The following is a 27,248-nucleotide window of genomic DNA, read 5'->3' on the forward strand; positions in this document are numbered from 1 at the left end:
CCTTTGTGTTTCTCATTTCTAGTTGATGCCTTTACACTCTAAGGCCCCCTTCACACGTCCGTTTTTTTATGTCTGTATGCTGTCCCTTTTTTAAGGACCACAAATACAGACACACGCATACCCACTGTATTCAATGGTGGAGCACACATGTCAAGCATGTCCTTTTTCTCTGGAACTACATAGAAAATGCATACTGCACACATGTACACTGATGACACATGGATGGCATAGTTGTAGTCAGCGCATTAAATAAATTGAAGAATTATGTATTAAAGATGTTCAAAGATAGGGATAGATAGCTATGAGGAACAGAGATAAATGGATAGATAGATGTCCTTTTTTCCTGGCACCATGGAGGAAAAGCGTGCCGCACACATGCACACTGATGACACATGGATGACATCTGTGTGACACATATCCAAATGAAGTTCTCCGGCGGCTGCAAAAAGCAGTACAGTTAGAACTTTTCCTAGCCACTTGTTGCTGACTACAACTATGATCATCCTCGCAGCTGCACTGATGATAGTTGTAGGCAACGCATTAAATAAATTGAAGAATTATGTATAGAGTTGAGCGATACCGTCCGATACGTCAAAGTATCGTATCGGATGATATCGGCCGATCTTTAAAAAAAGTATCGGTATCGCCGATTCCGATACCGGAAGTCCCATTCAAGTCTATGGGACTTCCGGTATCGGAATAAGAAAAACCCTTTCCTGCCCTTGTACAGCCTCTCTGGGGTCTGTACGGGCCTTTCGGGGGGCTGTGCCGGCCTGCCAGGGGGTCTGTGCAGGCTCCGGTGGTCTGTGCCGGCCTGCCGGGGGGCTGTGCCGGCCTGCCGGTGGTCTGTGCAGGCTCCGGTGGGCTGTGCCGGCCTGCCGGGGGGCTGTGCCGGCCTGCCGGGGGGCTGAGCAGGCTCCGGGGGGCTGTGCCGGCCTGCCGGGGGGCTGTGCCGGCCTGCCGGTGGTCTGTGCAGGCTTCGGGGGTCTGTGCAGGCATCGTCCGATGGGACTACAAGTCCCATCGGGCGATGCCTGCTACCATGACAGTGATTGACACATTAGCCAATGATGGGACAGTAATAGTCCTATCATCCGGCTAATGTGTTGAATGTAAAAAAAAAAAAAAAAAAATTACATGCTACATACATACAACATGCATACTACATACATGCTACATTCATACTACATACATGCTACATACATGCTACATTCATACTACATAAATACTACATGCAACATACATACTACATATATACTACATACATACTACATATATACTACATGCATGCTACATACATACTGCATGCTACATACATACTACATGCTACATACATACTACATGCTACATACATACCACATATATACTACATACGTACTACATACATACTACATGCATGCTACATGCATGCTACATGCTACATACATAACACATATATACTACATGCATGCTACATACATAGTACATGCTACATGCATGCTACATACATACTACATGCTACATACTACATATATACTACATGCATGCTACATACATACTACATGCTACATACTACATATATACTACATGCATGATACATACTACATGCTACATACATACTACATATATACTACATGCATGCTACATACATACTACATGCTACATACATATTACATATATACTACATGCATGCTACATACATACTACATGCTACATACATACTACGTATATACTACATGCATGCTACATACATACTACATGCTACATACATACCACATACATACTACATACATGCTACATGCTACATATATACTACATATATACTACATGCATGCTACATACATACTACATGCTACATACATACTACATATATACTACATACATACTACATACATACTACATGCTACATACATACTACATATATACTACATGCATGCTACATACATACTACATGCTACATACATACCACATACATACTACATACATGCTACATGCTACATATATACTACATATATACTACATGCATGCTACATACATACTACATGCTACATACATACTACATATATACTACATACATACTACATGCATGCTACATACATACTACATACATACTACATGCTACATACATACCACATACATACTACATACATACTACATGCTACATACATTCATACATATATACTACATGCATGCTACATACATACTACATATATACTACATGCATGCTACATACATACTACATGCTACATACATACTACGTATATACTACATGCATGCTACATACATACTACATGCTACATACATACCACATACATACTACATACATGCTACATGCTACATATATACTACATATATACTACATGCATGCTACATACATACTACATGCTACATACATACTACATATATACTACATACATACTACATACATACTACATGCTACATACATACTACATATATACTACATGCATGCTACATACATACTACATGCTACATACATACCACATACATACTACATACATGCTACATGCTACATATATACTACATATATACTACATGCATGCTACATACATACTACATGCTACATACATACTACATATATACTACATACATACTACATGCATGCTACATACATACTACATACATACTACATGCTACATACATACCACATACATACTATATACATACTACATGCTACATACATTCATACATATATACTACATGCATGCTACATACATACTACATATATACTACATGCATGCTACATACATACTGCATGCTACATGCATGCTACATACATACTACATACATACTACATGCTACATACATACCACATATATACTACATACATACAATACATTCATACAATACATACATAGACATACAGTACATATAACATAGAGTAACATACTTACCAATACTTGTCACATTGTTCCCCGAAGCCATTGTCTTTTCCGGAATAAATATTAACATAACAAACCACAAAAATACTCACCCACGATCCGAAGCAGTCCACGAGTGTGTCCCACGACGATCTTGGGTAGAGAACTGCAGCATCAGATGATGCTGCCGTTCTCTACGGGCTGCAGGAATCCAATGACGGAAGGTAGGTATCCTTCCGCACTGTATTCCTCCGCCACTTAAAAAAAAAAAAGTCCCTAGTCTCACTTTATGCCATTGCTGTGTGGGAATTTCCCACACAGCAATGGCATAAAGTGAGACTAGGGACTTTTTTTTTTTTAAGTGGCGGAGGAATACAGTGCGGAAGGATACCTACCTTCCGTCATTGGATTCCTGCAGCCCGTAGAGAACGGCAGCATCATCTGATGCTGCAGTTCTCTACCCAAGATCGTCGTGGGACACACTCGTGGACTGCTTCGGATCGTGGGTGAGTATTTTTGTGGTTTGTTATGTTAATATTTATTCCGGAAAAGACAATGGCTTCGGGGAACAATGTGACAAGTATTGGTAAGTATGTTACTCTATGTTATATGTACTGTATGCCTATGTATGTATTGTATGAATGTATTGTATGTATGTAGTATATATGTGGTATGTATGTAGCATGTAGTATGTATGTAGTATGTATGTAGCATGCATGTAGCATGCAGTATGTATGTAGCATGCATGTAGTATATATGTAGTATGTATGTAGCATGCATGTAGTATATATGTAGTATGTATGTAGCATGTATGTAGTATGTATGTGGTATGTATGTAGCATGTAGTATGTATGTAGCATGCATGTAGTATATATGTAGTATGTATGTAGCATGTAGTATGTATGTAGTATGTATGTAGTATGTATGTGGTATGTATGTAGCATGTAGTATGTATGTAGCATGCATGTAGTATGCATGTAGTATGCATGTAGTATGCATGTAGTATGTATGTAGTATGTATGTAGTATATATGTAGTATGTATGTAGCATGTATGTGGTATGTATGTAGCATGTAGTATGTATGTAGCATGTAGTATGTATGTAGCATGCATGTAGTATATATGTAGTATGTAGTATGTATGTAGTATGTATGTGGTATGTATGTAGCATGTAGTATGTATGTAGCATGCATGTAGTATGTATGTAGCATGCATGTAGTATGTATGTAGTATGCATGTAGTATGTATGTAGTATGTATGTAGTATGTATGTAGTATATATGTAGTATGTATGTAGCATGTATGTGGTATGTATGTAGCATGTAGTATGTATGTAGCATACATGTAGTATATATGTAGTATGTAGTATGTATGTAGTATGTATGTGGTATGTATGTAGCATGTAGTATGTATGTAGCATGCATGTAGTATGTATGTAGCATGCATGTAGTATGTATGTAGCATGCATGTATGTATGTAGCATGCATGTAGCATGCATGTAGTATGTATGTAGCATGTATGTAGCATGTATGTAGCATGTATGTAGTATGTATGTAGTATGTATGTAGCATGTAGTATGTATGTAGCATGCATGTAGTATGTATGTAGTATTTTTTTTTTTTAACATTTAACACATTAGCCGGATGATGGGACTACTACTGTCCCATCATTGGCTAATGTGTCAATCACTGTCATGGTAGCAGGCATCGCCAGATGGGACTTGTAGTCCCATCGGACGATGCTTGCACAGACCCCCGGACATCAGCACAGCCCACCGGCAGGCCGGCACAGCCCCCCGGCAGGCCAGTACAGACCCCCACAGGGTGCACAGACCACCGGCAGGCCGGCACAGCCCCCCGGCAGGCCGGTACAGACCCCCACAGGGTGCACAGACCACCGGCAGGCCGGCACAGCCCCCCGGCAGGCCGGTACAGACCCCCACAGGGTGCACAGACCACCGGCAGGCCGGCACAGCCCCCCGGCAGGCCGGTACAGACCCCGGGCAGTCCACACAGCCCCCCGGAAGGCCGGCACAGCCCCAGAGACCCCCGGAAGGCTCGAAATGACGGCGCATCATGATGCGCACACACCGCGCATCATGATGACGTCAGGCTGTCAATCAACTGAACTTCCGATTCCGATGCCGAATTCCGATATTGAAAAAATATCGGAAGTCGGTATCGGAATTCCGATACAGCAAGTATCGGCCGATACCCGATACTTGCGGTATCGGAATGCTCAACACTAATTATGTATTAAAGATGTTCAAAGATAAAGATAGATAGATAAGAGGACTATAGATAAATGGATTGACAGATAGAAATATGTGTGTGTGCTATTTAATCAGTGCTTTGCTTTTGTAGTTTATTGCACTTTTATTTATTGAATAAATAAAATGGCATGGGATCCCCATTACATTTTGTTAACCAACTGAAGGAAAGCAGAAAGATGGAAACTGGTGTTGTTATTCTGGGAAGAGGCCAATATCCATAAAGGCTGCCAACCTATTAATGACAGCTGGCAGCTATCTGCCTAGTCTTTACTGGTTATTAAAAGAGGGACCCCCAAAAAATGTGTGGTCACCACTATTTTTAATAACCAGCAAAGGCTAAACACACAGGTGTGGGTTGATCTAAATAGCCTGGGAAGGGGCCATGGATATTTGCTCCCTCCCAGAGTAATAGCAACAACCCTGAGGCACCCCAGAAATGCACATCCTTAGCCTCAGCCTTAGCTGGTAATGCATGGGTAAAAGAGGTTCAGGGAGTGCTATTTACACTATAGGACTTTTCTCTGTGTGTGATTGCTACTTTTGAGCATGAAGTTAGTAATGAGGGTGTCTGAGAGACGCCTCTCCATTTCTAACCTCTGGAATTGATATCAGCGGACATTACACAGCTGACATCAACCCAAAAAAATTACCCCACTTGCCAACACTCCGGAGCAAGTGGGAAGAGCAGAGGCAATGCGCCAAAATTGGTGCCTCTAATGAATGCACCATTTCTGGGGCTGCTAAGGGCTGCTGTTATTAATCTAGGAGGGGGTCAAAATCCATTGCTCCTTCCCAGCCCTATTAATATCATTCCACAGCTGTCTGATTAGCCTTTGCTGGCTATTAAAGATAGAGGGGATCCTATGTCTTTTTTGGTGGGTCCCACTTTTAATAATCAGTAAAGGCTACACAGACAGCTGTGAACTGTTATTAATAGGCTGGGAACCTTTATGGACATTGGCCTCTTCCCAGAATAATAACACCAGCCCCCAGCTGTCTGCTTTCCCTCAGCTAGTTAATAAAAATAAGGTGGATCCCATGCCAATGTATTTATTTATTCAATAAATACAAGTACAGAAAACTACACAAACAAAGCAGTGATTATATAGCACACTGACATATATATCTATCCATCCATTTATCTATGTCCCTCAATGCTATCTATGTCTATCTTTGAACATCTTTAATACATAATTCCTTAATTTCTATGCTGCATTTCATTCCATACATGTCACACTGAAAGCACACTGACAGCTTATGGGCACATTGATAAGGACAGCACACAGACACTCGGATGTCACGCAGATGTCTCATACATACACAAGGATGGCACACAGACCATGGATCTCACTAGTTCTAGTTTTTCCAGTAGGGGAATCCACAGGACCTGTTAAGGGGGCCTAAGGCAAGGTGTAGACGGGACTATTTTCCGCCATCCTAGAAAATCAGGTCTATTATGCTAATATACTCTGTGTGTGATCAGAGTGTGATCATAGTGTGCTCTGATTCTCTCAGATAGGAAGATGGAGTACAAAAATGTAGCATTTCACTCTCCCAGCAAAGTAAATGAGATTCCTGAAATTCCTGAGATTGATTATATCTTTCCTTGCAGATTTTAAGCAGTTTCAAATATTCCACTTGTGAATTCTCTCTGCATTTTTTGCAGATTTTATTCACTTATTCCAATGGGTGAAATAAAAAAAAAAAATTACATGCGTGAAATAAAAAAAAACATGAAAAATGCAAGTAAAAATGCTGCAAAAAGGTTTTCATTGTAGCAGTTTTCCTGAGTAGACTTCTTTTTGATGAAGAAACGTCTTTGCATAGTGCACAGTTTTGCTCAATACAAATGTGTTGACCAAATTCAGACACGTCCAGTCAGAATGTGCCCAGAAATATGCAAATTGCATTACCTATAGTCACATAACCGCCCACTCCCAGTGCCACCACAGGAGAATCCTGACAGCATGTAGTGTGCCCGCTGCGAGGATTCAGAAATCTACAGTCACATAGAGTGACTGCCCATTTGAAACCCATGTCCGGACAACTACTTTAATTAAAGTTCTGTAATAAAATAATGTGCTAAATTGACATGCTAGTAGAAATGGCATTAAAACCAGTCTAAAATCAATTATCTTGCCAATAACAGTGGCACAGTATATAGTAACATCGGTTCATTCCCTATGCACATGTTGTAGAACATAACGTTTTAAGATCAGCCCCAGGCATTGTATCACATTGTACAGATGCACAAATGTTTTCATTTTTCTAAGTCACCTCCTTTCCTGCTGCGACATGTGTAGCCACCGTCTGTCTTATCTGTAGTCACTAACATTTCTAAAAGCAAAGTTGCCCCTAAACCAGGCAGCCAGCATCTACCAAGGAAGCAGAAAACCAAACGATAAATGCATGCCAACTGGCACCTACTTAACTAGCTGTGCACAGCTGCCCGTACTTGTTACTGGCATATCAACACCAGATTATATTTCAAATACATTTTCATGCACCGATAAATAACTTTACACATGTATTTGATCAGGAGAAATTAGACACTGAATGCAAGAATATTAATTTAATGGCTTAAAATATTTGTAGAGTGCATAATAACAACGATAACAAAATGCTCCAAATAAATAACAGCAAATGAAAGGCTATATACGTACGTATGTTTTCGAAGAAGTGACTCAGTGGAAACTCCAAGCTTTTGAGGAATTTTGAGATTTTGGAGGAGGATTTGGAGAATTTCCACTCAAATAATTCTCCAAAAACGCCTATGGCTCAATTTTTCGGTGAGGTAAAACATGTTTTAAAACAGACTGTAACCTATAATTAAGGATGAGTGGATCTGTGGAAGTCTGGGTTCTGGTACCTAACCTGAACTTCATTCCAATGCATGGTTCCGGTACCAGAACTCTACCTGAACTTGAACCAGAACCTGAACCACATTAGATAGAATGGGGACCCAAACTTTTGAGCTGGAAAATATTCTCTCTCTCTCTGCAATGTTCCCCAGAGCGTCAAACATTGCAACTGACTTCCGGGAGAAGTCAGTGTTTGGTGTTTAGCATCGGATACCAACTGTCTGCTGCGAACGCCAAACTTTTAAGTTTGGTTTTGCACATCTCTACCTATAATAGAAGGAATATAACCCTATTCACAAGCATATAGGGTGCAATGAGGCACTAAGATAAGCAGACAAATACACTTTAAACCCTAAAAACTGCTTGGAAAAGTCATTAATTAACCTAAAGGATGGAGTGAGGGATGACATCAGCATCTTCACCATTTACCCAGGTCAGTAATGCTTTCTCACCATCGCTCATTATTCACACTGGTTTTTTTTTATATTCGTCTTATTATTTTTATGTCTAGCCTTTATCTTTGCTACTTTTAGTTTATGTGCACTTGCACATTATAATACAAATATATTTAATCATTATTTTGTTTAAATCTGAATTTAAAAGTTGGAGGTTTTTACCGGACAGTTAGTGTCCGGTGCTCAATGCCGAACACAGACTTCTCCCGGAAGTCCGTTGCAATGTTCGAAGTTCTGGGGTGGGGGGAGTCTAGAAGAAAGGAGAGAGAAAGAGAGACAGAGAGAGATTTTTTCCAGCTTAAAGTTTAGGTCCTCATTTTTTTCAATGGGATTCGGGTTCTAGTTGAAGTTCGGGTACAATTCTGGCACCCGAACTGGACTTTGGACTAAAGTTCGGTCGGTTACCAGAACCCGAACTTCCACAAGTCTGCTCATTCCTCATGACCGCTATTGGTTCCTGGTGCTTATGCTCTTCAACCTCTTAATTTTAATTTTGTATCTCTTTTTAAATTTGTTTCGTTTCGTGTTTTTGCATTGTTTTGCTAAATTGATGATTTCATAATAAAGTGCTAAATTGTAATACACCTTTGGGTTAATTAATGACTTTTCCAAGCAGTTTTGTTGAAATTATTATTATTCCATGATTTTTTGGTTGAAATGTACTTTGTTAGTGGGAAAATCCCTTTAAGATAAACATCAAATCCTGAAAGCATGAAATAAAAAATGGATATGCTTAATATAGGTATGGCAACCTTGTGTGGTTACAAAGTTATGTTGAAGAGACCAGAGGATCACTGGAGTACTGAGACCAAGAATTCATATATGCAACAATTAATCTAAATATATTTGGATTATGGGTTAAAGTCACAATCCTGGAACACGATAACTAAATTGCTAAAGGAGTCACCAGCAGAGATGGAGTAGCTAGTTAACTAAGGATTCTATGAAAATAACGTCCTTTCTTGCCTATCCAACTATGGGAGATGCAGATGCTAAGTCTTTTATTACACCCACATTGAAATATTAATGCATGTCACTAAGGTGAGTGCATTCCCTGTTACCCCTCACCTATCATCCCTTTCCCATTTTTATGTGGGATTACTCAACTATTTTTAACTCAGGAACAAGAGATTGAAATTAAAACTTGGTTTCAAGCACCAACAGGCACTGCCTACAAGAAAGAAACCTCTCTCTGCTGGTTGAGGAGCATCAAAGTTTCCTAACAAGGGTATGTTAACATGGAGCATTTGGCTCTGGAATATTCTAACTGAAAATCAACATAAAATGAATGAAAAAACTTTGACAGTTTTTTAAGGTTTTTTTGATGCAGTAATTTTTCTTCTGCTTTGACTCAGTAGCCAAATATTGAGATTTTCTTAAACCTGAAGGTCACCACCAGGTCATAAGTGTGCAGTTTTTGGTTTTATTTTATTCTTGCTGCTCCTATGAGTATTCAGTTGTTGTTTTTTTAAAATTCATCATACGATTTCAGAGATATGGGCCTCTTTAGAATTTTTGAAGATACTTTTGATGAAGATTTAGGAGCAGAATATAAAAATGTCAATCATATACAAGCTGGAATGATTACACATACCAGCCATACTAGAGATGGTGGAATTGCATTGAACTGAAATATTACAAAAATTTACCTTCACAAAATGTGTTTTCTTTTTTCTGTAATTCACTTCTGGATAGATTCAGCAATACAGCGGGAGACTGGCCTACATTTTGCTGAACCATAACAGACCAACAAAAGTTTAAATCATAACAAAAAGTGCATACATATTGGATGAATAATCTTGTAATATATCAAAAACAAGTGAACCATGATGACAATTGATCAGTGTCAGGGCTTGGGCAGAGAACCATATTATCGGTCTGATTGCGATCCAACAAGAAATCAGACCAATGTTATGGGGCCGTGCACATATCAGATTTTTTCCATGGATTGAGCCAGACTGAAGAAAAAATCACTGCATTCTTGATTTGTATCTGATGTATGGATCACACTCGGCCATGTAAGTCAATGAGTTCGTGGAAAAAATCTTCATCCCATCCTAGAGAAATGGATCACAATCTGATCAAACTCTGATCAGAGTTTGATTTGCAGAATAGACCCAATTCTCTCGGATGGGCGAATACATGGCCATCTGTACCTGCCCTAATAGTCCATATGCACACACGGCTGTATTATGCTTTACTTTCACATAACTATTAACATTTCCAATAGCTTAATATATAAAATTGAGAACAAGATAGAGCGTATACAACTGCCCAGCTTCATAGGTAAGGCCTAATGACTTGCTCTGTCACATAAGGTAACTATAAATGTAAGAAAAACATCCAATGTAAATCATTTTAAGAAAACACATTACTTTTTCTGTAACTTTCATCCCAAGACTAGGCTGTTTGCCGTTTAAAGCCGTGGATTCTTGCTGAGAAAATCTCTTTTTTATATCTGAACAAGATAACCTTTGATTGCTCCCAATTCAATATTGTTTCAAATAGATTTGGTTTTCCTGCCTTTCCTATGCACTTATGCAATGCTGAACATTTGACTCTGCCGTGTTGATGCTGTGCAGATTTCTAGTTTTTGCATTATTGGAGAACGTTCCTTCAGATATTCAGTCCTGTGGATGAATTCACTTGGGAAACGCTACTTTTAGAAATTCAATACAAAACAAATCAGCCTTTTGAAACAAGGTAGTAATGTATGGGCCGGTCTGTATTCTGCTCCACAATTCCCCTGGCTATTTGATCCAGTTATGACACTGATAAATTGCTCACACTCCTTGAGGGTACAGTAGTCTTATCATTATGATACCAGGACCTTGTACCTGCCGGGTTATAAACATATGATTTTACCTAAGAATTCAGAAAAGATACCAGAAGCTAAATGCCATAAAGTGAACAAACTTTATTGTGACACATCATGAGTAAAAACTATGTTAAAAGAAGATACATTCCAATAACTGCCAACCTGATCTATATGTCAAAAAATATCCAGGGTATGAGTATCCAGAAAAGAAAATGCCATTAAGCCTACAATAATATCAGAGAGTATATTCAGTAGGTATATGCAGCCTCAGAGTAAATAGTTGATAAACGTATGAACATGCACTATACTATATACTGGTGTACTATTCCATATGTAGGCTAAGAACATATATATCCACAGTGGAAAGGAATAATTCCATATAGAATCCTTATATACACTGCTAAACAACAGAATATAACTCCAAGTAAATCAAACTTCCGTGAAATCAAACTGTCCACTTAGGAAAGCAACACTGATTGACAAACAATTTCACATGCTGTTGTGCAAATGGAATAGACAACAGATGGAAATTATTGGCAATTATCAAGACACCCTCAATAAAGGAATGGTTCTGCAGGTGGGGACCACAGACCACGTCTCAGTACCAATGCTTTCTGGCTGATGTTTTGGTCACTTTTGAATGTTGGTTGTGCTTTAACACTTATGGTAGCATGAGACTGACTCTACAACCCACACAAGTGGCTCAGGTAGTGCAGCTCATCCAGGATGGCATATCAATGCGAGCTGTGGCAAGAAGGTTTGCTGTGTCTGTCAGCGTAGTGTCCAGAGGTTGGAGGTGCTACCAGGAGACAGGCCAGTACACCAGGAGACGTGGAGGTGGCCATAGGAGGGCAACAACCCAGCAGCAGGACCGCTACCTTAGTCTTTGTGCAAGGAGGAACTGTAGAAGCATTGCCAGAGCCCTGCAAAATGACCTCCAGCAGGCAACGAATGTGCATGTGTCTGTACAACTGGTTACAGACCGACTCCATGAGGATGGTCTGAGTGCCCAATGTCCACAGATGGGGGTTGTGCTCACAGCCCAACACCGTGCAGGATGCTTGGCATTTGCCACAGAACACCAGGATTGGCAAATTAGCCACTGGCGCCCTGTGCTCTTCACAGATGAAAGCAGGTTCACACTGAGCACATGTGACAGACGTGACAGAGTCTGGAGATGCTGTGGAGAGTGATTTGCTGCCTGCAACATCCTTCAGCATGACCGGTTTGGCAGTGGGTCAGTAATGGTGTGGGGTGGCATTTCTTTGGAGGGCCACACGGTGTTGGGCTGTGAGCACAACCCTCATCTGTGGACGTTGGGCACTCAGACCATCCTCAAGGAGTCAGTTTCTAACCGTTTGTGCAGACACATGCACATTTGTGGCCAGCTGGAGGTCATTTTGCAGGGCTCTGGCATTGCTGGCAGGGTCATTATTCTTAACAGCACATGTCCTGTTTACACAAGAGGATGTTCTGGCATGAACAATGATTTTTAAGCCAGGCTAAAGATCATTTCATCCGACAAAAGATTTTTACTATTCCTCCTTCATAGGATGATTGGCTGATTGTTTACGCTATCCGATTATAAGGGTATGTCGATATGCAAAATTTGGGTTTATGAACATTTTTTCAAATCCATTGACTGATTTTTATGTTTTCTTAAGCCCTGATTTCAAAAAACACTTCTAGTTTTAATCAACACATATTGATTTTGCACAAAAACGTGTATAAAATTATATATAAGCAAGATGAGCAAGAAAAATCTTTATTGTAGCCAAAAATATGCACAATATTATATATAAAAATGTATTGAACATTCATTCTGCAACCTTATCGAAAATTAATTCTTGCGCCTTTTCCATTTCTCTTCAAAGCTTCTCTTGATATCTTTTCTCTTATAGAGTGATGCAGATCTTCTCTGTGAAGCATCCAGCAGTAGTCCATCATCAGTTTCACATTCCATCTATTTTGGTATCATTGTTCCATCTCCTTGATATCCTGATGATATCTTTTTCCTTGCGCTTCGCTAAAAGCACCAAGGTTTTCAGGAACGTAAAAGGAATTCCTTCCATACCTTTATCAAGACATTGCTCTAGTGTATTCTACTGATGTTCCAGGGCTGATGGAAATTCAGCAAATTCATCAGACAACCCCAATGCTTTGAAATTTTTCAGCATGTGCTCCACAATGGACCTGAATTTTTGCCCTTTGTTGTTACCTAAAAATGGAGTCAGTGTTTCTGAAAAAAATCGTACGTGATGGCATTTTTTTAATATTTTTACTGGGTCCAGAGATAGAAAAATCACCTCTTACTTTTCAAACAATTTTACCCTTGCAGATCTATGTAATAAGGAAATGAGCGCTCTTAGGAAAGTTTCATCATAATAATGGCTTAAAATAAATACATGTTAAGTCTGTGTTCACATGATGCGTCCACACTGTGTTTTTTTGCTGCAAAAAAAATGCAGTTTGGATGCCACAAGTGAATGCAGCCTTAAAATTCAGATTCCAAACCGTGACTACCTGCTATCAGCTCATCTTACATTGAAAAGGAGTAAAGTCTGTCAGATATTAGTGATTTTTCTCATAAGAAAAACAGTCTGATTTTTCATCAGTGTTTTAGATCCGATTTTCATCAGTCAGTTTTTACCATCAGTGATTTTGTCATATGAAAAAAAAATATTTCTAAGGCTATGTGCACACGTATGCAGAAAATTCCTGACTGAAAACCGGACGCCTTCCCAGAAAATGCGCATTTTCTGCGCGTTTTTTACTCAAAAAAGTACACTTTTTTATGCGTTTTTTTTCCGGAGCGTCCCCAGTCATAGAAAATAGCTAGAAATGCGGATGATTTTTCAGCGAAATTAATGAGCATGCTGCGTTTTTACCGCGATGTGTTTTTTTTGTGGGAAAAATGCATCAATTTGCACAAAAAGTGCAGAATTCATTAAAATGAACTGGATGCTTCTTTTAAGCATCTTTTAAGCTTTTTTTTGGCAAAAACGCTTAAAATGCGCAAAACAATGCTTACGTGTGCACATACCCTAACTGTTTCCTCCTGTTGAAAACAGACAGCACACAGATTGGACATGAATGACAATGTGTGCTGTTAGATTTTATATGGAACCGTAGACTTTTCTAGCTCTGAGCCGTGTAATTTTGGTCCGTTGACCTGGATCTAAACATATATGTCTCCATGATTTTTTGAGAACATACGGTCTGCAAAAAGACACAAACTTGTGAAAACTTCACAGTTTACAACACGTACATGATCCATGGATATCTGAATGAGGTCAAACTTAAACACGCACTGTTAATGCTCTCAAATGCACATGAATGAGATTATAAAGCTATAAGAAGATACTGTGAATCCTACGCAGCCCAACTCTCAGTGTATGTTCACACAGCGTCTTTCTCCAGCTTTTAAAACTGTCTGTTAAGCAAGCAGAAAATGCCATAAGAAACTACTTTTCTCTGGAGTTTTGTGAACCTAAAGCGTCTTTTGCTACCATTTTTTAGGTGCTTTTTTTGGATTTTTTAAAAAAAAAAATTTAGCATATTTTTCTGCAGGAAAAAAAAAACAATACGTTTTTTCCAATATTTTTTCGACCTTTCTATTACCTTGAATTTTAAAATATTGACCATCTACCTAGTGGAAAATGCCCAAAGAATGATTTGCTAACTTCTTTTTAGTGCATGAAAGCCTAAATTGTTTTTTAGAGGGGCTTTTTTTAGCATTTTGAGGCGTTTTTCAGCATAAAGGAGGCAGAAAAAGACAATGTTAACCTACCCTTAGGGTTTGTTCTAATGTAGTGGACCTGCTGTGGATTATCCAGATTTAGGGACAAACAATCAACAGCAGGTTAGAGCGATATCAAAGCAAATGCACCGTAATTCACACACTGCAGATGTTATTTTACTTTGGAGATTTCTGCGAATTTCACCTGTGGAAGTGGGAAAGGAATCCATCTTAAATCTGCAGCAAAATCCACAGTAATATGTGAGGAGTTTGTTGCAGAGCCACAACAAAATCTCCTACGAAATCTGAACACATTTATTCCGTTGTGTGTGAATATACCCTTATGGAATACATTTAAGGATGCACATTACAGCGGAGCTGAACACTACTCATCCAAAGTTCATAAGACATGAAAACAGGAGAGAACTCCAAAGATGTTGCTTTTGCCTTAAGTGATTTTATACACATATTGAGATCATATGCAGCATGCAGAGGAAGGCCTGTGTCACACTTACGAATGCGATGCGAGAAACTCGCACGAGTCTCTCGCCTCAATACCCGGCACTGCCGCCGGCGGTTTGGACGGGAGCGTTCAGCTGCATAGAAAAACATGCAGCCACACACTCCAGTCCCGAGTACCGGCAGCAGTGTCGGGTATTGAAGAGAGAGACTAGCGCAAGTTCCTTGCATTGCACTCGCAAGTGTGACCCCGGCTGAACTGTTCTGTCCTCTAGTGGCCAGTACCCCTGTAAATGGAATTCCAGGATCTTTACACACTGTGTAGAAACGCAGCACTCCTTTCCTTCAAATAAAGAACAGTAAGAAATATATTATATATTACAAATATTTATATTACATTTATATATTATATACAGTTGTGGCCAAAAGTATTGACACCCCTGCAATTTTGTCAGATAATACTCAGTTTCTTCCTGAAAATGATTGCAAACACAAATTCTTTGGTATTATTATCTTCATTTAATTTGTCTTAAATGCAAAAACACAAAAGAGAATGAAGCAAAACATTGATCATTTCACACAAAACTCCAAAAATGGGCCAGACAAAAGTATTGGCACCCTCAGCCTAATACTTGGTTGCACAACCTTTAGCCAAAATAACTGCGGCCAACCGCTTCCGGTAACCATCAATGAGTTTTTTACAATGCTCTGCTGGAATTTTAGACCATTCTTCTTTGGCAAACTGCTCTAGGTCCCTGATATTTGAAGGGTGCCTTCTCCAAACTGCCATTTTTAGATCTCTCCACAGGTGTTCTCTCGGATTCAGGTCTGGACTCATTGCTGGCCACCTTAGAAGTCTCCAGTGCTTTCTCTCAAATAATTTTCTAGTGCTTTTTGAAGTGTGTTTTGGGTCATTGTCCTGCTGGAAGACCCATGACCTCTGAGGGAGACCCAGCTTTCTCACACTGGGCCCTACATTGTGCTGCAAAATTTGTTGGTAGTCTTCAGACTTCATAATGCCATGCACATGGTCAAGCAGTCCAGTGCCAGAGGCAGCAAAGCAACCCCAAAACATCAGGGAACCTCTGCCATGTTTGACTTTAGGGACCGTGTTCTTTTCTTCGAATGCCTCTTTTTTTCTCCTGTAAACTCTATGTTGATGCCATTGCCCAAAAAGCTCTACTTTTGTCTCATCTGACCAGAGAACATTCTTCCAAAACGTTTTAGGCTTTTTCAGGTAAGTTTTGGCAAACTCCAGCCTGGCTTTTTTATGTCTCGGGATAAGAAGTGGGGTCTTCCTGGGTCTCCTACCATACAGTCCCTTTTCATTCAGACGCTGACGGATAGTACGGGTTGACACTGTTGTACCCTCGGACTGCAGGGCAGCTTGAACTTGTTTGGATGTTAGTCGAGGTTCTTTATCCAACATCCGCACAATCTTGCGTTGAAATCTCTTGTCAATTTTTCTTTTCCGTCCACATCTAGGGAGGTTAACCACAGTGCCATGGGCTTTAAACTTCTTGATGACACTGCGCACGGTAGACACAGGAACATTCAGGTCTTTGGAGATGGACTTGTAACCTTGAGATTGCTCATGCTTCCTCACAATTTGGTTTCTCAAGTCCTCAGACAGTTCTTTGGTCTTCTTTCTTTTCTCCATGCTCAATGTGGTACACACAAGGACACAGGACAGAGGTTGAGTCAACTTTAATCCATGTCAACTGGCTGCAAGTGTGATTTAGTTATTGCCAACACCTGTTAGGTGCCATAGGTAAGCTACAGGTGCTGTTAATTACACAAATTAGAGAAGCATTACATGATTTTTCGAACAGTGCCAATACTTTTGTCCACCCTCTTTTTTATGTTTGGTGTGGAATTATATCCAATTTGGCTTTAGGACAATTCTTTTTGTGTTTTTTCATTTAAGACAAATTAAATGAAGATAATAATACCAAAGAATTTGTGTTTGCAATCATTTTCAGGAAGAAACTGAGTATTATCTGACAAAATTGCAGGGGTGTCAATACTTTTTGCCACAACTGTATTATAATATATATAAAAAATCCCAAATGCTGCATTTGTTATATAAAATAGAAAATCCTTTTATTCAAGTCTTAACTGCTGCAGAGATAATATAAAAACATGTTTAGATTAAGTTCTTAAGTGTTTGACGCTTTTTTGCTGTCACAGTAACGTTTGCTTGCATAAGCTGTGGCTAAAAATACCATGCCCTGGAGGTAAGCAGCAAAATCTAGCATGCTTTTCATAACATATCAATGGAAAGATGAAGTCAAATTTTCACTGTGAATGTCTACAAATCCCTGCCCTGGGATGACATCAGAGTAGCTTGGATATCTGCTTTGTTTTATTACACGTAGAATATATAGCATTCAATATGCTGGAAGTATAATAATAATAATAATAAATTTTATTTTTATAGCGTCAACATATTCCGCAGCACTTTGCATTTCAGAGGGGATTTGTACAGACAATAGACATTACAGCATAACAATAATCACATACAGTAGATTATAACAAATACCAAGAGGAAAGAGGGCCCTGCCCGCAAGCTTAAGGGCATGTCACACTAAGAGATATCGCTAGCAATATCGCTATAACTAGTGACGTTATAGCGATATTGCTAGCGATATCGCTGTGTGTGATACTTACCTACGACCAGCTCCCCCGCTGGTTATCGCTGATCGCGCGAGAACGTTCAGGACTGTTTCTCGTCATCAGCTTCCTGTGGCGCTTCCTGCTGTGAAGACGAGCGACGCGTGGAGCCGGGCGGGAGGACGCAGGATCGCCTGGTGTGACAGGTAAGTAGCGATCCCCGTCCCCAGCGATGTCGCTAGTGAGATCTGCCTATGTGGCAGCTCACTAGCGACTACTTAGCGATGTACCAGCGATCCTGACCGCGTCATATCGCTGGTCGGGATCGCTGGTACATCGCTAAGTGTGACAGTACCTTTACAGTCTATAGTTATATGTACAGATTTGTTCACCCTTATCTATCCTGTAATTGGACAATTGCTCAAAATATACATTCAATACAATATCCTGAGATGCCGGCAAAATCCTTGCCAGGTCGCCAAGTACACACCACAACTGCTTGGTGGCCACATATTGATATAGCATAAGCATCTCCTGACAAAGTTTGGTAAAATCATGTTGGTGATCTCGAGCCATTCATTTCTGAAAAGTGATCCAAAAAGAAAGATAAAGAAAAACATGTCATGTCTGTATAGTGTTGTTTGATTGAGCTATGGGTTAAGTGGGATATGCCATTGACTTATCAAACCAATTGGACAATGAAGGATAAGCAAAATGGTATGCTGAAGGTTAGTACTACTGTCTTCACGTATCTCAAAATTTAGATTTACACTTTAGTGCAAACATCAACATCCAGTATTTCAAAATATAGAATAAAAATGAGCCTGTATGGTAAAAAAAAAATCAAAATGCCTAATGTGCAGTAGTTTGTCACCAGTCCACTCTAAAAAAAAAGTTCCTAATTATTGAGCGCAATTTAGGCTGTAAAAGAGGTTATAAATATGAAAATAAACTACATGTGACTTCTCCTCAGGGTCCAAACTGGTTCCTTCTAGATTGCTCAACCAGAAGCTTAATCCTACGCCATAAATTTACAAAGATACTAGAAGCCCATGACCAAGCACTGTAAATTTATAGTGTATGGCTGTTATCAAGTTAAAACTATGAATTTTACATCCCAAATATCTACTTAAAGAGTAATTGTCATTCATTCTCAAAATTCTCAATTAATGGGTAAAATCTGTATTCAATGAAGACAGATTTTTCATTACTGAGATAGGGGATGGTAGTTGGTTTTTATAAGATTCTATGCAGAAGGGGGGAGTTTGGTAAAGCTCGGCCTATAGCTCCTGTCACCTCCACCTCCTCTCTCAACTCTATATAGAATCTTATCAATAACAACTACCATCTCATATCTCAGTGAGTAACAATTTGTTGAACACAGATTTTACACATGATTTGACAATTTTGAAAATTAATTATCAGTCCTGGAGGAGAAAGAAGCAGATTTTGCAAAGTTGCTTATTTCCTTGTGTATGACTGACTTATAATAAAAAAAATGAAAATAACATTTACTCTTTAAGTAGATATTAGGGATGCTGCTAATCACAGTTTGGTATCTGGTCTAGTAGCATCAGACTCTGCCGAGCTGAGATTGTCACTGTCTGGGAGTGAGGTATGAAAACCCCTGCCCCCAGAGAAGAAAGGGCCAGTTGTACTGCAAAGCAGAGATTTCACATACTGTGCTCTAGAGAAAACAAATGTGAATATCTCTGCAATGGAGCAACACAGAGGATAATGTGAGAGACACCAGAATTAGGGGAGTTTACGGATTTCTACATGAAAGTATGAAAACCCCCACCTCAGAGAAGGGCCAGTTGTACTGCAAAGCAGAGATTTCACATACTGTGCTCTAGAAGAAACAAATGTGAATATCTCTGCAATGGAGCAACACAGAGGATAATGTGAGAGAGCACCAGAATCAGGGGAGTTTAGGAATTTCTACATGAAAGTTAACTAATTTTTTAGTGAGAGATCCTCTTTAAAAATAATATACAATCAACTCTTAATAATATTTCTTCTAAGAAAATCAGTCTTCTCTGATGTCATTCAGGAACAGTCCTTAGTCCTAAACACTTTTTAAGTCACATTTCTTTATGTGCAGTCCTGTATAATATATATATTTTTATATGATTAAGTCATTGCGGACTTTACAAACAATGTAAGAGTATCTCGATGAATGATGCATAAATATGGAAGAAACAATGTAGCACGCAAAACGAAGAATTTTGGTTAGAGGACTACTGAACAAAGTGCTACCTTCCATGCAATAATGAGGCAGACGCTGACACTGCTCCATGCAACATGTGATATCTTTTAGATGCTGGATTTCTCCTTAATTAGAATATGCATATTAAATTAATATCAATACTTTTATTCAAAAATAGGCCACATGCTGACAACTTTTTCCTTAATTAAACTAAAGGGCTTCTAGCTGGTACACAGAACAGCTGAAATAAGGGCCTCATGAATGCTCTAGGATGCTAAGTTATATAAAGTATGAGTCACTAGTGACAATCTAGGTGAGAAATAAATAATCCATTGTATTTTCCTCAGCTCTGTACAATCCAGACACCTCTCGTAATTGAAACATTTGCATATTAGCAACAAAAAAGAAGATACAGATTTTAGTAATGACCCAGGCTGTGCAAAATCAGCAGGCTGCAATCATTTGTTCTACTGTTTAACAGCCCCGCTGCATGAACATCATTGTTTATTGTAGCTTAAAGGCAGGAGTCATTTTACATAATACGCAGCTTTTTACACTCAATTACTTCTGTGCTTTAGGGTGATGAGAATTATAATTTGGCCACTTGTACCCATACAATAACTTACTTTCTCCCGTTTATTTTTCTACTTGCTTAATGCCCCTTTCATTTGCAGGCAATGGGTGGGCCGTATGGCTTGGTGGTCTACTTTAAAATGTTGATGTCAAAAGATTTTAGAAAGAGTAAGCATTACAGAGTTAAGACAAAGTAAAAATGTCAAAAATAGCCAAAAAAATGTCAGAAAGCAGAGGAAAGAAATTTCAATTTAACACCAGACACGTATTTTGCTTAAAAAAGAAAATGATATTGTTTACATTTTAAGTAACTGATCCCTTTATATGCATGAAATGAATAAAAAATTAACCCCTGTACCCAGAACTTTACAGATCTATAGGCTGCGATGATGCTACGTAGCATGACAAAATTTCCTATAGCTATCAGATTATAGAATTTTTACATCAAAGATAATGTAGCGGTTTAATATGCCCACTGGGAAACAAAGTTGGCAACTCAAAATTGCTTCCTATTCATTTTACACAAGTTAACACAATAAAAGGCCATTGTACTCTTAGATATTAAATCGAATGGCATGTTTTACCTGTAGAGCCTCCCTTTTCTTGGGACTTTGGTTTGGGTCCTGGTACTCTGCTGAGAAAAATATAATGAGTGAAATGGGTGCAAGTAGAGTTGATTGAATTGATTCAATGCAAATTGAATTTAAGTCGAATTTCCTGAAACTCGCAAGTCTGAACAATGTGCGATTCGATTTTTGTGAATTGCTGAAAAACAGCTGTCACCATTTTACACATTGTATGATTGTATCAGTCAGGCACTGACTATGTAAGAAATACTTTTCAGCTGTTTTAGGTCTCTCGCTTATTATCTGTTGCTGACCACTCTCGCTCTAGTCTTGTATTCCCTGTTGCTGAACTCTCTCTAGCCAGTCTCATGTTTCTTGCTGCTACTGATCTCTCGCCTCCCACGGACTTGTGTTCCCTGCTGCTGAATTCTCTCTAGCCAGTCTTGTGTTTCCTGCTGCTGCTTAACTCTTTGACCCCGGTCTTGTGTTCCCTGCTGCTGCTGACCACTCTCTCCCCAGTCTTGTGTTCTCCTGGTCTCGTATGACCTGCTACTGATCTCCCACTTCCACCTGACTTGTATTCCCTGCTGCTGAACTCTATCTAGCTAGTCTCGTGTTTCCTGCTGCTACTGAACTCTCTGTCCCCGGTTTTGTGTTCCCAGCTGCTGAACTCTCTATACCTGGTCTTGTGTACCCTACTGCTGCTGAACTCTCTCTACCTGGTCTTGTGTACCCTACTGCTGCTGAAGTCTCTCTACCTGGTATTGTGTACCCTGCTGCTAAACTCTTTTTTTCCACCATTTCATGTTTCCTGCTGCTGAACATCAAATAATCATTAGGTATTGCTGTTCAGCTCACCCATTGAAGGTGTATTACAAAATAACTGCAACAAATGGAAAAAGGGGTCACATGTCAAAATAACTACAGATTATCCTGAACCACGAGTAGGACTGTCTCTTTGACCTTTCAATTCCAAATTATTCAGGTCTATTTCACACATAAAAAAGCAACACACTCTACTAGGAAACTAGTTTTAGCCACATAAATTTAGTACAACTGGACAACCTGCAATTTACAACAAATTTAGTCAGGTAAAAATTAGCAAAACCTGAAGAACTCAAATTTCAAAAGGTTTGATCATCTCTGGTTGCAAATAGTTATGTCTATGTAGTCATCTATCTAGTTAAGTATAAATCATGAGTGAAGCACTAAAGGTGGCAGGCATATGTTGTCCTTTTGCAAATTGGCCACTAGTGGATGGCATTAGTGATGAGCAAGTATACTCGTTGCTCGGGTCTCCCCAAGCATGCTCTGGTGGTCGCCGAGTATTTTGCTGTGCTCAGTGGTATAATTTTTGTTGCCTCAGCTGCATGATTTGCGACTGCTAGACAGCTTGAATACATGTGTGAAATGCCTGTTTGTTAGGGAATTCCCACATGTATTCAGCCTGTCTACAAGTCGCAAATCATGCCGCTACGGCGACATAAACTAAATCTCTGAGCACGCCAAAATATTTGGAGACCACCCAAGCATGCTCGGGGACATCCGAGCAATGATGCCACTCACCCATCACTAGATGGCATTATTCACATTGAGAAATTGTATTGCGGAAGCCATCTTGTTTCCTATATGGGCCTACATAAGACAACACAGAACTATGACTCATTGCTCAAGTATTGTGTCTGTCTTTTAGTCTAGTTCCAGTCTCCAGCTCCTGAAAACTGTCTTACCCAGACTGTTCTCACTTCTCTCTAGGTTGTTCCTACTATTTCCATTGCTACTTCTAATAACTTTAACTACATCTTGCTGTGTCCCATTCATGTGCAAAGGATGCCATTTCCTATTTTCACTTTTGCTTCATCAAATCGCCCAAAATGACTATTGCAATTTATAAATTGCAGAAGATTGTATCAGCCAAGGAAGGCTCACATGACTACAGGAAATTCTTAGCGCTGCAAAAATCATATCATTTGGTATAGCACAGCCAAACAGGATTTACTATCATAGCCTGCAAGAAAGTTGAAGCCAGAAATGCAGCAGCCATTTTGTAATGAATTTGGATAGTGAAAGGATGACTCATCTCACAGCTTAGCAATAAAGATATGGAAAAAAAGAACATTGGAGAAACTGTATAGTGATTGATAGCAAAGCAGTGAAGGATGGTTACTATCCGTTTACTCATAGCAATATATATGAAACAGCCCTGGCTCACATCGCAAACCCGATTTCTCCAGCGATGCTCTAGGTGTGCTGAACGCTTATGGAGGAAAACACGCACACCAGAAGACTTCATACACTTCAAATTTATGTTAAGGACATATAACTCTGCCCTTCACCACGCCAAACAGACCTACTTCACCACCCTGATCTCCTCACTATACAACAACCCCAAGAAACGTTTTGACACCTTTCACTCCCTCCTCAGGCCAAAAGCACAAGCCCCTATCACAGACATTTGCGCTGATGACCTTGCCTCCCACTTTATAGAGAAAATAGACAATATCCGTCAGGAAATCTGCTCCCAATCACCAAATTCAGTGACTCCCATCCCTCCCTGCATTTCCCCTGGCTCACTCTCCACATTCGATCCCATCACAGAAGAAGTCTCCAGGCTCCTCTCCTCTTCTCGTCCGACAACATGCACAACCGACCCCATTCCCTCACATCTCCTCCAGTCTCTCTCCCCAGTCGTCACAACTCACCTAACTACAATCTTTAATCTCTCCCTCTCCTCTGGCATTTTCCCCTCCTCCTTCAAACACTCTATCATTACTCCATTACTAAAGAAACCCACCCTCGACCCATCCTGCACAAACAACTACAGACCAGTCTCCAATCTCCCCTTCATCTCTAAACTCTTGGAGCGCCTGATATACTCACGCCTTACCCGTTACCTCTCCACTCACTCCCTCCTAGACCCTTCACAGTCCAGTTTCCGCCCCCTACATTCGACAGAAACTACACTCATCAAAGTGACCAATGACCTTCTGTCAGCAAAACGTAATGGTGACCACTCTCTGCTCATTCTTCTCGACCTTTCTGCAGCTTTCGACACTGTTGACCATCCTCTCCTACTCTCTAGGCTCCAGTCACTAGGCATTAAGGACACTGCTCTTTCCTGGTTCTCCTCCTATCTTTCCAACCGCTCCTTCAGTGTTCTGTTTTCTGGCTCCACTTCATCTCCTCTTCCTCTTACTGTTGGGGTACCTCAGGGCTCAGTCCTTGGCCCCCTTCTCTTCTCTCTCTATACGGCCCCAATTGGACAGACCATCAGCAGATTTGGCTTTCAGTACCATCTTTATGCTGATGACACACAACTGTACACATCATCCCCTGACCTTACCTCCGCTGTACTACAGAACGCCACTGACTGTCTGTCTGCAGTCTCCAACATCATGTCTGCTCTCTATCTGAAACTCAACCTCTCCAAAACTGAACTTCTTCTGCTCCCACCATCTACTAACCTCCCTAAATCTGACATTTCCCTCTCTGTGGGTGGCACCATAATAACACCCCGACAGCAGGCACGCTGTCTGGGTGTTATGTTCGACTCCGATCTCTCCTTCACCTCCCATATACAATCTCTTGCCCGCTCATGCCGCTTACACCTAAAGAACATCTCTAGAATCCGCCCTTTTCTCACCATGGAAACAACAAAAACTCTCACTGTCGCCCTGATCCACTCCCGCCTGGACTACTGTAATGCTCTATTAATTGGCCTCCCTCTCACTCGACTCTCCCCTCTCCAGTCTATCCTTAATGCAGCAGCCAGGGTTGTCCATCTGGCTAATCGTTACTCAGACGCGTCCGCTCTTCGCCAGTCGTTACACTGGCTGCCAATTCATTACAGGGCACAATTCAAAGTACTTGTTCTCACCCACAAAGCTCTCCACAGTGCGGCACCCTCTTTCATCTCCTCCCTCATTTCTGTCTATCGGCGTAACCGACCGCTGCGCTCTGCAAATGACTTTCGACTAACCTCTGCCCTAATCCGTACCTCCCACTCCCGACTCCAAGACTTCTCCCGTGCTGCGCCAATCCTCTGGAATGCTCTACCCCAAGATATTAGGATCATCCACAATTTGCATAGTTTTAGGCGCTCGCTCAAAACACATTTGTTCAGAGCGGCCTATCACATTCAGTAATCAAAGTCATGTTATGTTTGTGTGTGTGTAGCCCATTCACTATCTCCCTCTAACCCCCACCCCCTGAAGATGGCTGGACCGTCATTGTAAATACATCATTGTAAATACAAACCTATGCTTTGTATCTCCCCCACCTCATTGTAGATTGTAAGCTCCACAAGCAGGGTCGTCTTATTTTGCTTTAATTATTGTATTGTTAACGTTGTTACTTATGACTGTTGTGTTTGAAACTGTTCAACTGTAAAGCGCTGCGGAATATGTTGGCGCTATATAAATAAAGATTATTATTATTATTATTATATATTGAGGACAACTCACAGCATGACTAAGGCTGCAATTGTAATAAAGAGCATGAATTTGGTTGGTCCCAGTCCTAGTATAATGTGACACAAAGCGGTAGCCACGAGCAAGGTACTTGTCTTTCATGCCATGGCATGCTACATGAAGGTGGGTGTCCTGGCTGGATGTGAGGGCTTTGTCTATGGAGACACTATGCCCTTGTAGCCCCACATAATTCTGAAGACTTCAGTTGGCTATTTCAAGATCACAATAAGTTCAATGAGGGAGACCACCAATAAACCATAAAGTTTTTTACTGAACAATGTTTTGGTAGGGATTAAATTTAACAGATCACAGGTGCACAACTTCACTGACATTTCTTTTAAAACTTGGAGCATCTACACACACATTCTTTTTTTCCCTCTGTAGGATTGATTGTTTTGCCCTCAACTATTTCCTCTGCCTTCACCCCAACTCATCATAGTACTACAGTCCAGTAATCGAGAGTCCTATACTTCAACCCGTGGGTCTGCATCCTTTTTTCTCCTTAGGAGAGCTAGATTGTCACTATGACCTATACTTAGCTTATCTGTTTGCTGATGCCTTGTAACTTTCACCCAGGGCACTATCTTCATCTCATGTTTCCTGATCTGTCCTGGCCTTTTACTTCTCTGAGTTGCAAATTCAGCGCTGCACTTCTAGGTGTCCTGTCCAAGGACCAATCTCCATCTGTGTCTTTCTGTTGCTTTACCTCATCTCTACTCCAGATCTCGCTATCCACTCTTACGGTCTCCACTCACATCAGTGACATCCACGTCATGCGGCTCTGCTGACTAGTCAGACCATAGGTCTGCTTCCACTGCAGGCTGAGCTCTAACTCACTTCCTGAACAGAAAATGTCTCTGTCCTCCAGCTCTGGGCTAGTCCAAATCATTAACCGTAACTCTTCCTACTGTCAGGCAAAATTCAGCACCATCACTAATAACGCATGTCACAATACACATTTCAACAATACACTTGTCTTCAAGGGAGAACAAGGGCAGTATGTCCATCTCCTAAGACTAGGAGACCTCAGAGTGTTACACATATCTTGTCAGGGCAAATTGTGTAAATGTGATTCATGATGAATCAGATTTCTGGAAAGAATTGTGTTAAGATTGTGATTTTGAATTTCAAAAAATTAGCTTGTCTCTATTGCTGACAGTACCCTCTAATAGAATTTTCTATCTCTGCTATCAGCTGTTATTGACACATCAAGGCCTTGTTGACATTTGTGCCCTGGCCTCTACTTACAACAATAGTAATGATACTTTGATTTATCTGCTGTATTTCACATCCAAAATGTCACTGACAAACCATTTTGACTTTTCAGAATTCTGTTGAAATTCCAGCAGTTTTGATTA

The 27,248-nt window shown here is 40.2% G+C and overlaps 1 protein-coding gene across 9 annotated transcripts in view; it reads right to left on the minus strand.

The window, feature by feature from the left end:
* The window catches only part of LINGO2 (leucine rich repeat and Ig domain containing 2), a 2,318,940-nt gene that overhangs the window by 208,809 nt on the left and 2,082,883 nt on the right, over nucleotides 1-27,248 (minus strand). For 4 of the 9 annotated variants that reach the window (XR_012231559.1, XM_073572143.1, XM_073572141.1 and 1 more), the window contains one exon: nucleotides 21,440-21,489. The exons of 2 other annotated variants lie outside the window; for them this stretch is intronic. The gene's annotated coding sequence lies outside the window, so the exon portion shown is untranslated. The remainder of the gene's footprint in view (nucleotides 1-21,439; nucleotides 21,490-27,248) is intronic. 3 more of the 9 variants (XR_012231562.1, XM_073572145.1, XM_073572142.1) reach the window with 1 other exon arrangement.

Source organism: Dendrobates tinctorius, unplaced genomic scaffold (genome assembly GCF_039654945.1).
Source record: "Dendrobates tinctorius isolate UK_male_01 unplaced genomic scaffold, ASM3965494v1 ptg000031l, whole genome shotgun sequence".
Lineage (NCBI taxonomy): Eukaryota > Metazoa > Chordata > Amphibia > Anura > Dendrobatidae > Dendrobates > Dendrobates tinctorius.